Source organism: Lepidothrix coronata, unplaced genomic scaffold (genome assembly GCF_001604755.1).
Source record: "Lepidothrix coronata isolate B3197 unplaced genomic scaffold, Lepidothrix_coronata-1.0 Scaffold153, whole genome shotgun sequence".
Taxonomy (NCBI): domain Eukaryota; kingdom Metazoa; phylum Chordata; class Aves; order Passeriformes; family Pipridae; genus Lepidothrix; species Lepidothrix coronata.
The window spans coordinates 1,699,710-1,717,002 of NW_016690333.1; the positions used below are offsets into that span (position 1 = coordinate 1,699,710).

At 46.0% G+C, this 17,293-nt stretch overlaps 1 long non-coding RNA gene across 1 annotated transcript; it reads right to left on the reverse strand.

Annotated features, from left to right (window-relative positions):
• Nucleotides 1–936: 936 nt before the first annotated feature.
• Nucleotides 937–11,669, reverse strand: LOC108504144. The gene is made up of 4 exons (XR_001877013.1): nucleotides 11,584–11,669; nucleotides 9,785–9,988; nucleotides 2,393–2,457; nucleotides 937–1,185 (listed from the first exon to the last, which is right to left on the reverse strand). It is a non-coding gene; the product is annotated as an uncharacterized LOC108504144 (long non-coding RNA).
• Between the last annotated feature and the right edge of the window lie 5,624 nt (nucleotides 11,670–17,293).

Genomic DNA, 17,293 nt, shown 5'->3' on the forward strand with positions numbered 1-17,293 from the left:
TATTTGTAGCAGGGAAACATTTTAGAGGCCCTTGTGGTTTTGAATTTGCTGTTTCATTATTCTCTATTCCCTAGACAACCACTAGTGGCAAACACTTCATACTTTTCACCTCAGTGGTATTTTTGGTAAGATTTATCATTTTTACCATTAAATCCAGTATGCATTCAAGCACACATTCATAATGCCTTTCAACACTGGGCTGCTCAGTGGGGGTTTTGTAGCCCACACAGGTGGGGCAAAAGGGATTTTGGCTCCCTAAGGATGTCAAGCAATCCCAGCACCCACCCCACCAGCAAACTGGGGCTTTTCAGGAAGTGATTGTAACTTAAAGCAACTCTGAGATAATTTTAAATGATGCTAAAGTCAAATTAAAACCCAGCGGGGGGATCCCGAATCAGCTCAAGAATCCTTTTCTTTGGGGATCTGTGGTAACATGCCACGTGCCATCAGTGGGACTTGTGGAAGGGCAGAGGTGGGCAGCCAGCAGGACCACTGCCAGGGCCCCCACGTGATCCTGCCCCTGTGCTTCTCCCTGGCTTCAACATTCATAGATCTTCCGTGCCTCCCAGGCTGCATACACGCCAGTAATCAGATTGTGCTTCTGCCTAGTAGTTTTTACTTGAAATATCATTGAGTTAGCTCTTGAGGGATTTGTGTCTGGTGACATATATATTGGTACTGAAGTCAGAGGTCACCTATTGCAAAGATCATCTTGATAGGATGATTATGAAAAAAGCCATGCTGGTTAGAAGACCCTCTAACTAGATTTGGCCTTCTTCTTTCAGCGTCACATTAGCGAGTCCTGCTTTCCCTCTCAGTTTTAGTGATCCAATCTTTCTTCTTCTGAATTTGTCCCTTGGGAGCTTTCTACACAGACATTTTAATATATCACACTATTCTCTGCAGAAATCATTTGCTCAATGAAGAGACTGGATTTTTTTTAATTGTAATATTAGCAGTGTTCAACAGCAGCCACGATGCCCACACCTATGCCTGGCACAGGCTGGGAAGGGTTGGTCCTGGATCAAAGCCATCTCAGCAGTGAGACAGTCCTTTCACCTTCATGGTTCCTCTGTGCACAGCTCCCAGGGCAGCTCTGGAGGGCACGACGTGGCTGCTGGGAGTAGCACTCCACAGAGGACATTCCTCCAACATTTTGCTCCATGCAAACTCCAGCTGCACCTTCTGTAGGTTTTAAGAATTTGTCAGTGATGGGATAGGCACAATAAAGCAAGCACCCTATCAAATATTAAGCAGCACAGTCAGATGCTGAATTGCCAGCTAGCTAACTGCCAAACACAGGTCTATTTTTCAGCTTCAACTTGATGCACAGTGTCAAGTTGTCAGAAGACAGCATCTGCAGAACACAAAACAAGTATCAGTGCTACGCTTCCTAACAATTCAGACAGCCTGCTCAGCATCCTCTGCCCACACCACCTTCCCAGGTGACATGAGGTGAGCCCACAGGAGCTGCAGGTGGGCTGCACTGCTCCTCACACTCACTGCTCTCCCAGTTATTTCTCCTGGTAGCTTTGCATGCTTGTTGCGTGCTGTTAAAAAGCTTTTCATTTCCTGACAATTTATAAATATGTATTGGGTCTGAAGGATGAGGGTAAAGCAACTGCTGTTTCTTCTTTTAAAGAAAATTAAACATGACAAACTTAGTTATTCATGCAAACCATCCGCCTGTTATCTCTGATTATGCAGGATCCAAATGGTGAGGCTGAGTGAATGAGTGCATTCAAAGTAAACTGTCAGAGGCAGGAACACCGGGTTTAACCTACCCCTACCTGTTCTCTTTTGTACTTATGTTTCATCAGCTTCAACAGGCAGTGCAGTTGCCTGGTACCAGGATCACCCATTTCACTACTGTCTCCCTATTTAAGGGGTTAATTAGCCTCCAGAAAACAGAAGAAACCCTGCATGTAGCGGTCTCATGCTTTAAAACATCGGTCTCATGCTTTAAAACATCGCTTCACCAGGATATTTTAAGCTCGTGGGCCAGACCATATGGTATTTCAGGAACAGAAGCTGGAAGCACAGTGCACATGTGTCCCTGTGCACACCCAGCGCCGAAGGAGGTGCGGTGTCTCTAAGCCTTGGCACGCAGGCACGTGCCCGTGTGCGTGGGAGAAGGGGGAGTAGAAATAAACTTCACACACTGGAAAGTGACAGATTGATTTCCACCCATCCACCAACCTGCCCTGCAGCAACAGAGAAAACCTGGGATACGTAAACATGAGAAAACAAGAAAGATTGTATCACACTGTCTGAAATCTGTGGCAAGCGCCACAGTTCGCTTGTCTGTTCTAATGCAGAGAAGCTGCTTCAGACATCAGTTCTTTTTCTCAGCAACAGCTTTGATGTATCTTATGAGGAAGATCCCCTTTACCTGGCTTGGGAGGAGGCTCCTGTGCTTGGGGCCAGGTCCCTTCCTAAGGGGCACACTTGGATCATCTGTGCAAAAAATGCAAGTTAATCAGTTACAAGTTGTTCTTTCTTCTTCCCCAAAAACATTACCATTGCATTGAATGGTACCCTCTGCTTGGATGATGCCCAGGAAACCGCTGAGGCACCACCCCTGTCCTGCACCATCCTTCATTGTCAATCCTTCTCACTTTGGTGCAAGCCAGGGACCAGAAGTTTAAGCTTTTGGTGGCACTGATGGCAGCCACCAGCCCTGTGGTGCTGTGCCATACCAGGGTGGTCAAACTGGCCAGGGATTTTCAGGGTGAGCTGGAGGGCAAGGAGGACTTCTTGCAACTTGCAATACCTTCTGTGGTACAATATAATGCTCTAGCACCAGGGAAAAGCCACAGCACTCTCCCAGCGTGATTTACACTCTATTTGAGTCAGTGTGACAGCAGGACTACTTAACGCTACCCTCCGCCCCCCCTGTTACAGAGTTATGACTTTAAACGCTGAATATGAATCAAAAATTTCCTTTCCATTCAAGTCCTCCTTCTGCCCTTCTTATCTGACTCATTTCCAGGCTGCCCACTGACCTTCATGCTAATTGATCATTACTAATAGATAAGGGTAATGCAGCTTTTGAACTGTGCTTACTGCGTGCTCTGTACTTCTTGATTGGCATGGGCTGCATTTTTTTGCCTGGTGGACTAAGATCATCTGAAATTAAATCTGAAGCCAGTGGACAGTACCTGGCACACTGGAGTGAGCTACCATGCTGCTACAGGCATTGCCTGAAGTGACTGGAAAAGCCCAGTTCCATCTGAGGTGGGCATTTGTAGGAGGGTGGGTGAAGTGGGCTCTTCTCTAACATGCCCTGGGGTGTCACTGAGCCCTCTTACACTATGACATCTCCCAGGAAGGCATCTGGATGCACTGCTTGGAGTCACTGGTTGCACTTCCCCGGAAGCTGAGGTGCTTCACAGGTGTTAGCTCGGGAAGCTGCAACACCCTGCATATCCATGGAGCTGAGAGATATCTGCCTTTGGATACAGTGAACTACAAAGGATTTAAGTGACTTGTCAGGAGTTATCTGGAGAGCCCGAGGCACAGCTCAGAACACAGTTGCTGCCCGTAGCCTCCTCTGCAGCTATCAGATAATGCCAGCCCTCTGCAATGCACTAATACTGAGGAGCATTTCATACACAAATGGATTATTACTGGAATCCTATAGATAAAGCCATTCATCTTCTGAGGCCCTTGGGAGTCTGAGTAGTTAATACACATCACAGCAGAGTGATATATAAAGCATGCAACACAAAGACACAGTGAGAAGCATGTGTAGGAGTGTTGAAAGGGAGAGAAGGACCAGAGCAGGAAGGCAAATCTTCGTGAGAGACACAGATGTACACACGAGTTCACCAAACAACCCATATCTTCAAGCACTTTCAGGTGAGGTCTTCAAAAATATCAACATGAGAAAAAAACTTCAAACTCCCAACTTTTCAGCCACCAATTTTCTTGGGAAGGCTGTCAACAATTCGCCAGTGATCAGCCCCTGTTCTCAGACTTGCACATTCATGGGAGCAGTTGCAGGTGGAAGCAGGTGCTGGTGACACACGTGCCCAGCCTGCCTACCCCAGGTGTTTGTACATCTGCCCCTTTATCCAATCACAGTGACAAAAGTAAGAGCAGAAGTCCTAATGCCCCATTTTCACCAGCTTACACCCTGGTGATGAGCACTCTAAGAACCCATTTCAGGCAGAATAGAAAATTAATGAGGGAATAAAAGAGGTTGAGTCACACATCTCACATCTCAAATATGCCTTGCACAAATCGGCCGTGATGAATTGTTGTATGAAGTCTGGGCAAGGCTCCTCGCTGGTCAGAATACAGATAAAGCATGTGTGGGCTTCTCACATGTTAAACAGAGCTCATTAAGGGAAAGATGCTGTTTATCCTTTTAATTCTGACCACATCATTCACTCGTCATCTTATTTAGACCCTATTTTTCCCCAGACTGGCAGGTGATATGATTGCATTGGCCTCGATACAATCACAGCTCACACTCTGCTCGACAATCCAGCAGCAGTGACCAGAGCTTTTGTGCTGGTGCAGCTGGGAGAGCCGAGTGCCTGCACACGGACATCCCTCCCCAGCAGAACCACTCGGCCGGCATGAAAACAAAACCAGGCAACTTTCAGGCCATGAATATACATCTCGTTCAAAGCAAAAAGGGAGGCTCTCCAGCAGCAATGCCAAACATGCAGATTAATGACAATGCTTTCCCTGTGAAAATGGCCTTGCTGAGTCCAAACACGTTCTCCCAAGATGCCAGATTTTCTAAGTTAGTAAAAATGTTGAGCTGTCTGTTTGCTTTAAACAATTATGTCAGCTCTGCAAGAAAAAATATGTTCCCTCTCCTGACCTCCTCATGCTGTTAGGTAGGGCACTTTTTAGCTGGCTCTTGCTTTAACACAGACATTAGAGGACAGCTGGAGAATTTCCTTGGGAAAAGCAGAACACAGCCAGTGAAGGGAGAGGTGGAGGGACCAGCAGCACCACCAGGCTCTTGCAGCAATGTGTGTTACCACCTGCTGCATCACAGCAAAGACCTAATAACGCAACAGAGGTACAAGCCCTGGTCAGTGTGGGTTTCAGTCTTCACAACCAAGTAAAAACAGACCTGTTTTCAGAAGGTAGCCCTTTAAATAGAAGATGTCTGGTGCCACACTTCATTAGAAATATAGCCCTGAAGATGAGACAAAGGAGGTTATTGTTGCTGCTCCCACCTCTCTCCCCAAAAGGGGAGCTAGAGAGACTAAGGAAGAGAGAAAGTGAGATTAAATGATTTATCCTAGGTCACAGTAGAAGTTAGTGGCAGAACCAGGAATTGCCTTGGGTACCCACCCAGTACATTAAGCACAAAGTCAACCATCTCCACAGCAGCAGGTCAGAGGCCAGGTCAGGCAGTCTCTGCTCTGGAATAGCTTCTCAGCGCCTGGCACTGGGCTGCTGAGCAGAAAATGCTGTCAATGGTCAGGGCAGAGCAGTAGTATTTACATCAGAGCTAATGGAGGCAAACACTCATCGCTGTCTTATGATTTACACCAAACACACCACAGCCAAGCTCAGCCAGAGGAGCCCATCCCTCCACCACTTTTCCAAAGGATGCTCAGCCGTATCCAGGGGAGCTAAACCAGCATTCCATACCAATGGGACCAGGCTAGAGCCAGCCTGCAGGGTGTTTTCTCATGTGAGCAAACACTTGAATTTTTTCCCCCTTCAGTAAAACAAATCACACAAATGTAGCTTACCCTAGGGCTGATACCTGATGTGAGACCACACGAGGCTCCCAGTCTGGAAGACACACAGGAACACTGCTGGGACAAACCTGGGCTAGATGGCAACAGCCTTGAATCAGCTGCAGTGGAAATAAAACTAGAGGGTAACCTAGTGACAGTGCTCACACAGGCATATCCCAAATATTTCATCACCGTTATCTCCAGAGCACATCTAGCCAGCCTTCTGGTATGCAGAAGATCAAGTCTGGGAAAGCCAAAAAAAGCCAGAAAAGCACTGGGTGTTGTGCTGAAGTGGTTGATTACAGCACAAGCCAATTCTGAACAGAGGGGGAAAAAAACCCCAGAAAAATAAACTGTTCTTCAGTTTTGCACTGCATTGGAGGGACTGAGATGGCACATCTGGGAGTCCCTGGGCAACACAGCTCCTGGATACTCTGCTATCTCAGCCTGCTTTGAAGGTCTCTGCTCACACAGAGCTCTTTGTCCTGAGCACAGAACCTCCTGCATCTTTCAACTACTAATCCATAAAAGTAGCTCCTCAGGATGCAGCTGCATATAAAGCCAATAGCCGTCTCAGCTCAAACAGTGAAAAAGTGTGTGCATGAAATACATAGTGGTTATAAAACATATTTCTCAGGTTATAATCATGTGCAAAGAGAACTGTACAACAAATCCAAAAGCCATGACACTTCTGACACTGATGTTTCCACTTCCAAGCTGGCAGCAGGTGAGGACAACACAGTTTGCTCTTTACAATATTAAGAGACAGTTTAGCATCAAAAAAAATCTTTCAGAGTGATCACAGTCCAGGAGAATACATCTAATTCCCTCTAAAATAATTTGGAGCTTCACTGGGTAGAAAATTGCTATTTCTGCTCCAATGCCAGAAAATTCCACTTTTAATTATAGAAATTTCTGTTATGCACAATTATAATATTCTTTCCTATTCTCCTCACTCTTAGTTCAAACACACTATTAGCTTTTTAAACTACTGCTATGCATTGTGCAGACATAGGTCACTCCTGCTGCAGAGGAATGCCAACATTCCTGCATCTTGAATCAACTCAGACTGAATAACAGAGGATGAAACATCTTTTCTGTATATTCCAGGACAAGTTATCCTAACAATCAATGATGGTTTGGATGCAACCTTCAGTCAGGTGAAATTAGATCATAAAAAATTTAAATACCTTCTCCAGAGCACAGATATATGGACCGATGCCTTATGGAGAGAATGCAAGCTAAAGACCAAACTCGGTGAGCAGGCTGAGAAAAGCCACACAAGAATCCACAGCAGAAGTTGGTGAAAAATAGTAACCCTTTGCTACTGTCTGTGTTTGCAGCATCAGGAAATAAAGGGATAAATTCTCGTGTCCCAAACCAATAAACATAAAATTATCTTTACACAATAATTAATCATCCTGTAGAATGAATCAGCTGAACCAAAAAAAAAATCCAACCTGTTTCTGAGGAGCTGTTGGGGCAGCAGCTGGAGGTTTGCAGCTCAAACCTGTCCCGGTCAGATGAAATGAGAAGACTCCAAACACACTGGAGTGTGTCCAGACCCACATCCCAAGGATTAGTGTTTGTAAAGGTACAAAGATGATGAATCAGTTGTTTCAATCTGTGGCTGCATTAAACAGACTGTCTCTGTACATTTTAGTACCTGCTTTGTCAGTTCCAGCGGGAATTTAGTACCTTTGCTGGTCAGAATCGATAACTTTAATTGGTAGTTTGGAGTTAGGTGCAAGGTGCATTGACACTGATGAAAATTAGTTGCTTAATTCACCAGCCACACAGGGGAGCATGCTGGGGAAGGTGGTGGGAAAGCCAGGGAAGGCTGCTGCTCTCCAAGCCCCATTCCTCAAGCATGGAAGGCTTGGACAGGACAGTGCTAATGCAGCCAGGCAGCAGAGGAGCGTGCAGGCTGCTGGCTCAGCGTGCCCAGAAGCCCAGGCAGTGGCCACATCACTGTGTGAGTGGACACAAGGGCACAGAGCAGTGAGGTACAAGTGCCAAGGAGAGCAGTGCCCCTCCTGCTGCCCAGGGAGCTCAGAGCACACGGCCTGTGCCTGAGGACCTGAGGGAGGTGGGCTCCCAGTGTCACGAAGCACAGCCAGGCTGCTCTGTAGCATCAAGGGTTTACATGCATCATGCTCCTTGAGGAGGGAACTTTTCCTTGCTACTGACCAAACACAAAACAGAGCTCCATAGGCAGAAGAGGAGACACTGACTGCACACAGGGAGCCTGAAAGAGGGCTGCCAGGACACCCATTCCATCACGTCAGGGATCCATCTCTGGCATCTGCTCTATCAACAGGCTCTACTCATCACACTGAAGAGGCTGCGTGCATCGACCCACCAATTAAGCTCTTTTGGTACAGATCAAAATTAAAACACAGCTACCTTGCAGGCACATTTGAAGCCCTCCCTAGCCAGCAACGAAAGGGTCCAGGCTGGCCCCATTCCCTTTGAAGTGTGCCTGCTGGCTGTAGGTTTCTATAGTGCTTGCTTGCAATTACAGCACTTTTCAACTTCTCTCTTTTTTTTCTTTAATTTAAATAGATTGAGAGGAATTAAAAAACCCTCATCAATCAGATTTATCAAATAAAACTGTAGAGGTAGGGCCAGCTGCAGCTACACATGTCAAACTCAGCTGCAGATATGAAAGGAAAGGCTGTAATTCATAGGCTGCTCAGCTTTTTGAGGGTTTAGCAGCAAAGCTAATCCCATTGCTATATTCCTAAACCTACAGAGATGCCTGGCTCTGAGCTAGGCAACGATTGGTCTCTGCATACACAGGTCTGGACTCTGCCCCCTGTGAAAGGGGGTGTCTGTGCTGTGCTTGCTGCCTGGGCATGCTCTTCACATTCTGCTGCAGTGTCTTGGGGCTCAGGAGGGACTCGAGAGTCTCTTGTTTTCTTTCCTTGTCCTTACATGTGTGTGGATGAACAACCTGGATACATCCTCTAAGACACTATGTACAGTTTACTCCGGTTGTAAGAGTTTGAGTGAAAGGGAAAAGAGTAATGATAAAACTTCCCATTGATTAACAGGGTTAGTATTTCAGCAGCCTTTGCAAACTTTGGCTCACCAAGGTCTACTCTTGTTGAACACCATTAGCTGAGTGACAACACAGCCAAAGAAATCCAAAAGCAGGTGACATCCCCACATCCCTGCACAAGGATCTTAAGGTGTGGATGAGAGCAGTCTTGAAGGGGCACAAGCTGAAAATGATGATAAGGAATGGGAATGGAAAAAGTCAGAGATGGAACAGTCTTCACCCATTCTGTTAAAAATGACTGCTGTTACCACGTAACCTCCCAAATGCCACCATTCTGGGACACAAGTGATGCCATGATTCTTCTGCAGGCCCTGCTGACCACTACTGCTTGCAAAGTCCCAGATCACAAGCCTCCTTTTGTCCTGTCAAAGTGTCAGGGGAGCACTCAGGAACCACAGCATCCTCTCCTCTCCCTATCCTTTTCCACACTGCTGTCTGAACAGCCAGCTCTGTCCGAGGAACATCCCTGCAACTGCTGACCGCAAATAACAAGGCTCTCCCTGTTAAAAATCCCAGGACATTCAGGGGCCAACATGTGTGTTTGTGCATAATGAGAGACACTTAGGGATGCAGAAGTGCAGAGGTGCTTCATGGTTTTCTTCATCATTATTTTAACAAAAAAGTAGGGAAATCTAAGAGGAGAGACAAGGGCTTTCCCAGCCCACCTGATGGCACACACAAGCCTGGCACATGGGCTCTGCCCTGGCCTCTCCTGCCCCTGAGGGCCCATGGAGATGAGCCATCCCACATCCTCAGCCTCCCTCCCGCCCCACAGGGCCAGCAGTGATCGCCCAGAGCATCAGATGGCCTTGCTCTGGTGCTGCTGTGCAGTTTAATGCAGAGCTGCTAACACTGAAAAATACCAGCTGGCTGGGCTGACATCAAAGCCCATTGGGTTTTCCACCATGCAGCAGAAAGACGCAGCAACAGCACAAGCCCTCTTTGACCACTCCCTGCCAAATCCTGCTACCGGGATCCCTTCTGTGGGGATCCCATACTGACTCACCTGAGTGTCCAGAAAAGCTGCTTTCTGCAGAGGCAGGGGCTTCAGCATCCACTGACTTCTTCAGCAGGTTTCCAGCCACATCTCACACGGTAAAGGCTCTCAGTCATCACTTGCTTACAAAATCGAGCTGGTTTCTCAGGCTGCTGCCAGACCCTCATGTCCTCCAACAGACTCCATCTGCTGGTTTTTTTAGACAAGCAACTCCTGCAAGGACAAAATATATCGAGTTAAATAATATACACTTCATCTTCTCTCAGCAAAACTGTGCAATTTTGGAGATATTTTGTAAATTCAGATTTATGAGGATTATTTTTTATACTATGGCTACCACAGTGACCATAGAGAATTTATTGAGGTAATAATGTATTTAAATAGCCAATTTTAAAAAAATGGAACCATCGCAATGGATTAATGCTCAAACCATTAATATCCAAGCATATTAAGTCACTTGAAGGATTTTTGTGTGTGTACGCATATTTTGGGGTATATTCTCCTCATAATACGTGGAGAGAAGATATGCTTTACTGTTGACATTTAGCACATTTTCTTTATTGCTTTTCATTTCATTGTGAGTAAAAGTGTTATTTGTCCATCCAGCCTTCCTTAGGACGAATGCCATCATTTCTGTTTGCAGAGGCAACCAAAAATTAAAGGAAATATTTTAGATGTCAACATTAAATGTCGAAAACTGATTTTAAGTAATTACTAATACCCTGGCACATATGCATTTTATTCAGAAAACCCCTGTTAAAAATATTCATTTGGGGATATTCAAATTTATTATGTAGAACAACACAGCATTAACGTGCTGGCTTCTATTTAATGCTTTGGTTCATAGCAACAAAGATACCAATGGGAAATCATTAAACAAATATGCGATTTTTGCAGCATAATGGGTCTATGTTTGGTATCACTTGAAAAAAAACTCGCTGAGCTCAAACTGACAGAAAAAACGCAATGATCAGGCAAAGTACAGCAACATTATAAATGTTAACAGATTTCAGAAAGTGATTTTATGTTAATTCAAATGTTAATGCTGTCCGGGGCTGCTGAAAGGAGCGTGGGGCTGCGGGAGGAGATAGACGTTGCCGGCAGGGAGCACAAAGGGCTGCCTCTTGGAGGGTGGGGGGAGTTTATTAATTATATTTCCTTCAGAGCCTTAACAATAACATGTCAGTAATCTACACATTCTGTACTTAATTGACGTTAATGATCTGGCGGGGTCCCGGCCGTGGCCGCGGCCTCCCCACGCCGTGAGAATCCCGGCCATCTTGCGTTCCGCAGGCCCCGCAGCGCGGCCCCAATTAACTCGATGAGCGTGGGGCCGCCGAGCTGCTCCCGCCACGGCCACGGCCCCTCGCACAGCCACGTCCCACACGGACATCTTCCAGTGCTCTCCTCATCCCTGAAGGAGCGTGCGGTCCCGGCACAGCCCCGCACAAAGGGATGCATTCACACGCCCCCAGAGATGGCCGCCCAGCACCCACGGACACCCCGCATGGAAGGGGTTCCTCCGCTTCCCCTCTGACACAACAGCTGGGGAGAATCAGGGGTTTCTCTCTTCTGCTTGTGAGCAACAAGTCCCAAAGCACACACAGCCATCCCAAAACAGCGTCCCACGTGCCTGCTGCTGCCCTCGAGGTGATGACCCATCTGTGGGCACTCAAAGTCATGTGAGCATTTATGGTGGTGAAGTGATGCCTCTCAAAGCTACTCCCACCTGGGTTGCTCCAGTATCTCTACTCATGGTGCCAATTCAGCTGTCAGCCAGCAACATATCCCAGACTCCTGTATTTTACCTTCCCCAGAGTCAATCCTTCCCATAAGATCAGCCCCAGGAAAGGTGGTTTCTCTTTTGGCAGGCAGCTAGGAAGCAAAGTCCACTGGGCAGCAGCGGGATCCAAACCTGCTGCAGCAGCCAGCAACCTCAGCCCTCTTGCCACTGGCAGGTAGCCCTCGGAAATGGCAGGAGAAACGTAGAGTCCTACCATAGTTGGGGAGCACATGGAAGTTACAGCAACAACAAAACCAGGTTGTTCTGGGCAGATGCACAATGGCTTCCTGGTATGTAGAATTCAATGCATTGTCCCAGCACGATGGTAGGGAAAGAAGTCAAGCAAATTTCTCCATGAGGACCAGTAACAGACCTGCTTTTGTGCGTGGCACTTCCTCCCTCCTTGGAGCTACTCTTAGCCTCTACTCATCCCTCTTCAATGCCAGATGCACATCATGACTGCCCCAGTTCCTTCTTCCTCTCTTCCCACCTTTCCTCCTGCCAGTACAGAGCCCCTGCTGTCACTCACCTCTGGTCTGGCCAAGGATAGAGCAGAGGGGGTGAGCCTATGCCTCTCCTTCACATAGAAGATGAGTCTGATTCTTTTTTCTTCTTACCTTATAAAAAGAAGTCAGATCTCCTTTAAGTTGTCCAGTGGAGGAAGCCAACAGACAGGGAAGTGGGGGGAGGAACCACAAAGAAAAAAGCACCCCATGAGTCCAGCTTTGGTAGGAAATCAGGCTAAAAAAAAAAAAAAAAATCAGCGCACTATCACTGCAATCAGATACCATTCCCTGCTAGGGGGTTTCCAGACCAGCTATCCCACAGCAGCACCTCTCCCACTCCCAGCAGAACAGGGTGGCCCAGGCAGCAAAACATTCAACAAACTGTTCCGTTGCCACTTCTCAGGGGAAAACATTTGCTTAAAAACAGTCAGATGAATTTGGAGTGATCTATAGGGCACTTTGTTATGTTAATGACTGTTACCAACTGTCTCTTCTTTATATTAAAGTGTTGACTCATTGTCAGTTGGGGCGAGACAAGACAGCTTGCTTGTGCCTTGCAGTCCTTTTGCACTCACCCAAACTACTCATGTGAAGACACTTTAATATGAAGAGACACTGTCTGTGGCTATTATTAATCTCCTGACTGAAGCCCAGAATACTAATAACACCATGCAGGATCAGCTAACCTTTCCTCACAGCATTCTTCATTCTGCAAGATTTTGGGCAAAACTAAAACATTTTTCTTTGCTCTCACAAGCCTGTGGCTGACAACCAGACTTCCCAATCTGACATGTAAAAGGTTTTCACTTGCCCTCCACTGTGCTCAAATAAAATCATCATCATTCTGGCAGAGGTAAGAGAGGTGCCTCCCATACGCCCAGAAACATCAGCTTTACCCTCATCAGACAGCAGCGTTTGGCAGGTCTGGCTGAGGTGAGAAAGCAACTTGTTTATTCTCAGACTGATCTTAAACCCAAGTGTAACAACCAAACCTCACTGTGAGACGTACGGTCCAAATATTACACTGGCATCTGGTAAGCACTGGAAGATGGATATTGGGGTGAAAAGAGAAAGGTTATCTTTTAACTCTTGTCATGATCAATAACTGTTAACACACAGAAGAATTGGGCTGAGGCGCTGAGCTGCAGAGGCTGGTGTCTTGGTAGAGTACCCCCCTCAGAAAAGAAAATAAATCCAAACACCTTACACAGAACTGCAAAATAAAGCACCGTATTACTCTTCTCTGTCTGATGTTGCTGCTCTGGGATTCAATCCAAGAACACTCAGCCCATTTATCCTGGTTACACACAGAGCACGCCATAGGTAAGTTCGTGTAACTGGAGTCTGAACACGATAACCTGGCAAATCACAGCTGTCCCTACTTCTTTTTTTGCCTTGGGAGGGGGGAGCCCAAACCCATTCCTACAGTTTTATTACATTTTTACTCTCTTTGTGGTGAATGCCTAATTTCCAGCCAAGCCACTTATTTTTAGTTCTACATGAGGCCTCTTCCATCCCAATTTAAGAAAAAAAGCAACAATCTTAGATCCAGAGCAGTGTATGCTGCCTGCTCATGCAGATCAACTACAGTCTCACACTCTCAACTTCAGTGGATTTTGCATCCTTATGCCATCAACAGTTTCTTTCTGGAAACTCACATCTGTACACAAGTTTGGGCCCCTGAACCTCCTGAAAATAAAATAATCTGCCTCAAATTGAAGAAAATATGATATACCAGCTATGCTTTTAGCACCAGGAAAATTATGCCTGTGGGGTGGCCATTAGCTGCATGATTTTCCAGGAAAAGTTTAAGCTTGTTGTTTTTCTCTGTCAGGAAAATTGTTTAGCTCTTGATTAAATCCATTATCATTTCAGTTTCAAGGAATGTTATCATATACAGTTTGTAAGAAACCCAAACATTTGATCCTTTGATTTTGCCTTTATAGTATAAATGTATATGTGGCTGAATATTTATTTTTAAACAAAGTGTAGACCAACTGCAATATTGCCAGAAAGACATTGAGTGCATTTAGAGAACCATTTCCTCTCCACAGCCACTGTCCATAAACACAGTACCTCCTCCTCTTTCCAGTGCTCATGGGAATTTAAGAGTTCCTTCTCTAGCCAAAGCCAAGGCAGAAATGTAACATTTGAGACTAATAAGACATCACAGGAACACATGCTGATAAAGGAAATCCTTTCCCTCAGACAAAGACAGATCTTGTCAGGCATCTGCTCTCCTCCACCCCAGGAGCAGGGGCTGGGGCACATCTCACTGTACAGGCACCAAACAGAAGAAGCTCTGCACTTAATTTTTTCTTATATTCCAGGCAAACATATCCTAAGCCAAGCAAGTGCTGTGCTCTTAACTTCAAAGCACAGAACTTTCACAAATTGCTGTAACAAAGAATAGATATTAAAGTCTTCTCACACTTGTACAGTTATCTCCTGCCATCTCAGAGACACACAAAAAAATAAAACAAAACCCCCAAACCTCTCAGTTACTCCACCTTGATTGCCCACCCTGTGGCTGGTGTGAAGGCAGGAGGACCAGAAGAGGGAGGAAGAGCTGTGTTGGTTCCTGCCACAGGCAGCATACAGTGGAGTTGCATCACCTATTTACATGCCAAATCTGAGCAAAAAATCTCCCCAGAGAGAATACAAGCTGACCTGGGCCTTGCCAGCAAGGAGGAGATGGGCTTAATCCCCAACAAATTCAAGGCTAGACAAGGTCTGAGCTAACCTGTGTTATTTCACAGTATATGCTGGTGTCTCCCTTTTTGTGAGGGGAGAGGAAGTTTTGGAAGATGAGGATGAGTAATCTGATGCTTTAAATGCTTGTTGTTAAACACCTAGAGGAAGCAGTTCCCAGAACAGGAGAAGATTTATGCCAACAAACAAGGTGAAGTGGGTCCATCCAATGTCAACCTGTGCACTTGCCAATCCCCTGCTGCACTGCACATTGACCCACCGACTATTTGCTAAGACTTTTACCTTGCAGTGCCCTGACTGGGTGTTCCTTCCATTACAACCTGGAAGACAGCTCATTGTAGCCTTTGGCAACTCCCAAGCTAACCTTCAGGTGCCCTGACTCCTCCCCCAGGAGGGGATGCTGCTGTAACTTGCCCAGGGTCCAATGTCACAGCCTGGTCGAAGGGAGTGTTCCACCCAGCCTGAATTCAGGCTGCTGCTGCTGGGAGAGAAGGCAGCTGTGCTGAACAGGAAGACAACACCACCCAGGAACGGAGGGAAATCCAGAGAGCCTGCAGGACCTGCAGCTCCCATGGGCTGGCTGCTTGCCTCCACCTCGTACAATCAAGGGTGTTACAAACCCCTTGTGTTGTAATTCCTGACAACCAAGAGGAGATGCTGACCTGAGACCTAGAAAGGGACAGACAGCCAGAGAGAGACCATCTTCTTTCTTTAGAGCAGACAAGCTATGCAGAACTATTTCCATGAACTACTGTTAGGTAGCTACAGCACTTAAAACAGCAGAGTCTCTGGCAGACTCACAGTGGGAACTGCCACACCTCCATCATTTCTGCCCACCAGCACTCCTCCTCCCCAGCTGCAGCCTCAGCTCGCTCATTTGGGGCCCTTTCCTTCAGTACAGACACAGCCACCACCAGCTTCCAATTCTATAGTAGCAGTGATACAAAATTAGCACTGGGTTCATTTCTCTTGTTCAGTTTCTCCAATGTCCCCAGCTTTCAGATCAAGGTGAGGGTTTGATACATCGTTACGACAAACCTTTCAGGAGGAGGAAGATAATCATGTGCCACCTGGGTTACTGGAAATTCAATTTACTTTGGAGCATGCTTTATGCTGGTCTGTAGCTATTAAAGAGAGAGACATTTTCCAGTTGGAGTGTGCAGCACTGCTCAGCTAAATTGCTTTCTCAGGGTTGCCCAGTGCCATCGAGCCTCCCTCATCACCCTGGGGCCATCCTCCCTTGGAGCCCCCTCCCACCTCTCAGGGTAACACACTTAGGAGTCAGAGACAGCTTGCAGGAACACATTATTTGATATTAGCTCATCTTTGCTGCACAAACTTCAGCCCAGTTGTAAACATACCAAACCCTTTTCTCTTACCTAGCCAGGCAGAATTGCCCCCTTTCCTCCCCCAGCCAGACTGGGCCAGGATTAGAGAGAATTTAGGAGAATAGGATCCATAGGCAAATAGGGAGGAAACTCCTTAGAGCTGCTTGGGTTTTTTTCTTGTTTGTTCTTTTCCAATAGGGACAACTATCTTCCTTATAATCAGCTGCACTGTTCCTCCCTAAAATGTTTCTCAGCCTGTGGCAACTCCTGCATAATTTTTTTTTAAGCTACTGTAGAAAGACAGAACCACTCTCAGACAGACACAGTATATCCACGTGTGTTGCAAGACAACCAGAAATGGAGATTCTTAAACATGAGATAAGAGAAAGTAAGAAAATAGCTCTCAAGGTAAGTCACCCCACACGGAAAGCGCTGCATCTCTGGCATGTGACTGCACTCTTACCTGGGAAGCTGCAAATCCCTTATCTCCATGCTCGGAACAGACTGCTTCCCATAGGAATAAAAGCAAGTCGACCTTTCAGAAAAGAAAGAGTTATAAAATTAGCCAGATCTCTGAAGCAGAGATCAGATTTAGAGAGAGGCCTGTTATCTGAACAGTTTCATTCCTATGGATATATTTATATATCTCAGATCCTGATTTCCCACACAGCCCAGAGAACACATGGAACACCTGCATTCACTCTTGCACAGGTATTAACAATAGTTAATATTTAGCATAAACAGGAAGTTAGAGTTCACCATATCTGTAACATTACTACAGAACACTTTCTTAAAAGTTAAAAATGCAATCCTCATTTTTAGGATGCCAGTTACAATTCCACTTTTTTTGGTGAAACAGATGAAAGGGACCAAGAACTGAAAAGTGACAGCAAAAGGACTAGTACTGAAGCTTGCCTGGTGATTTAGGAATTAAACCTAGAGACTACCTTTCAGGTAGTCTGTTTCCCCCACCCACCCCTATTTTGTGTTCTAAATTTAAGGATAAAGTACCAAAATGTGTCTTGACAAGTCCTTCAGTGTTACAAACTTTTTCAATAATTGACAAATACATTTCCTTGTCTAGGACATGTAATTCTGAGAAATTAAACCCTAACCAGCATACTTGTTCAGCTCACATTTACACTTGCTTTGTTAGCACAGAACTTACAACCATTCATTGCAAGGAAAA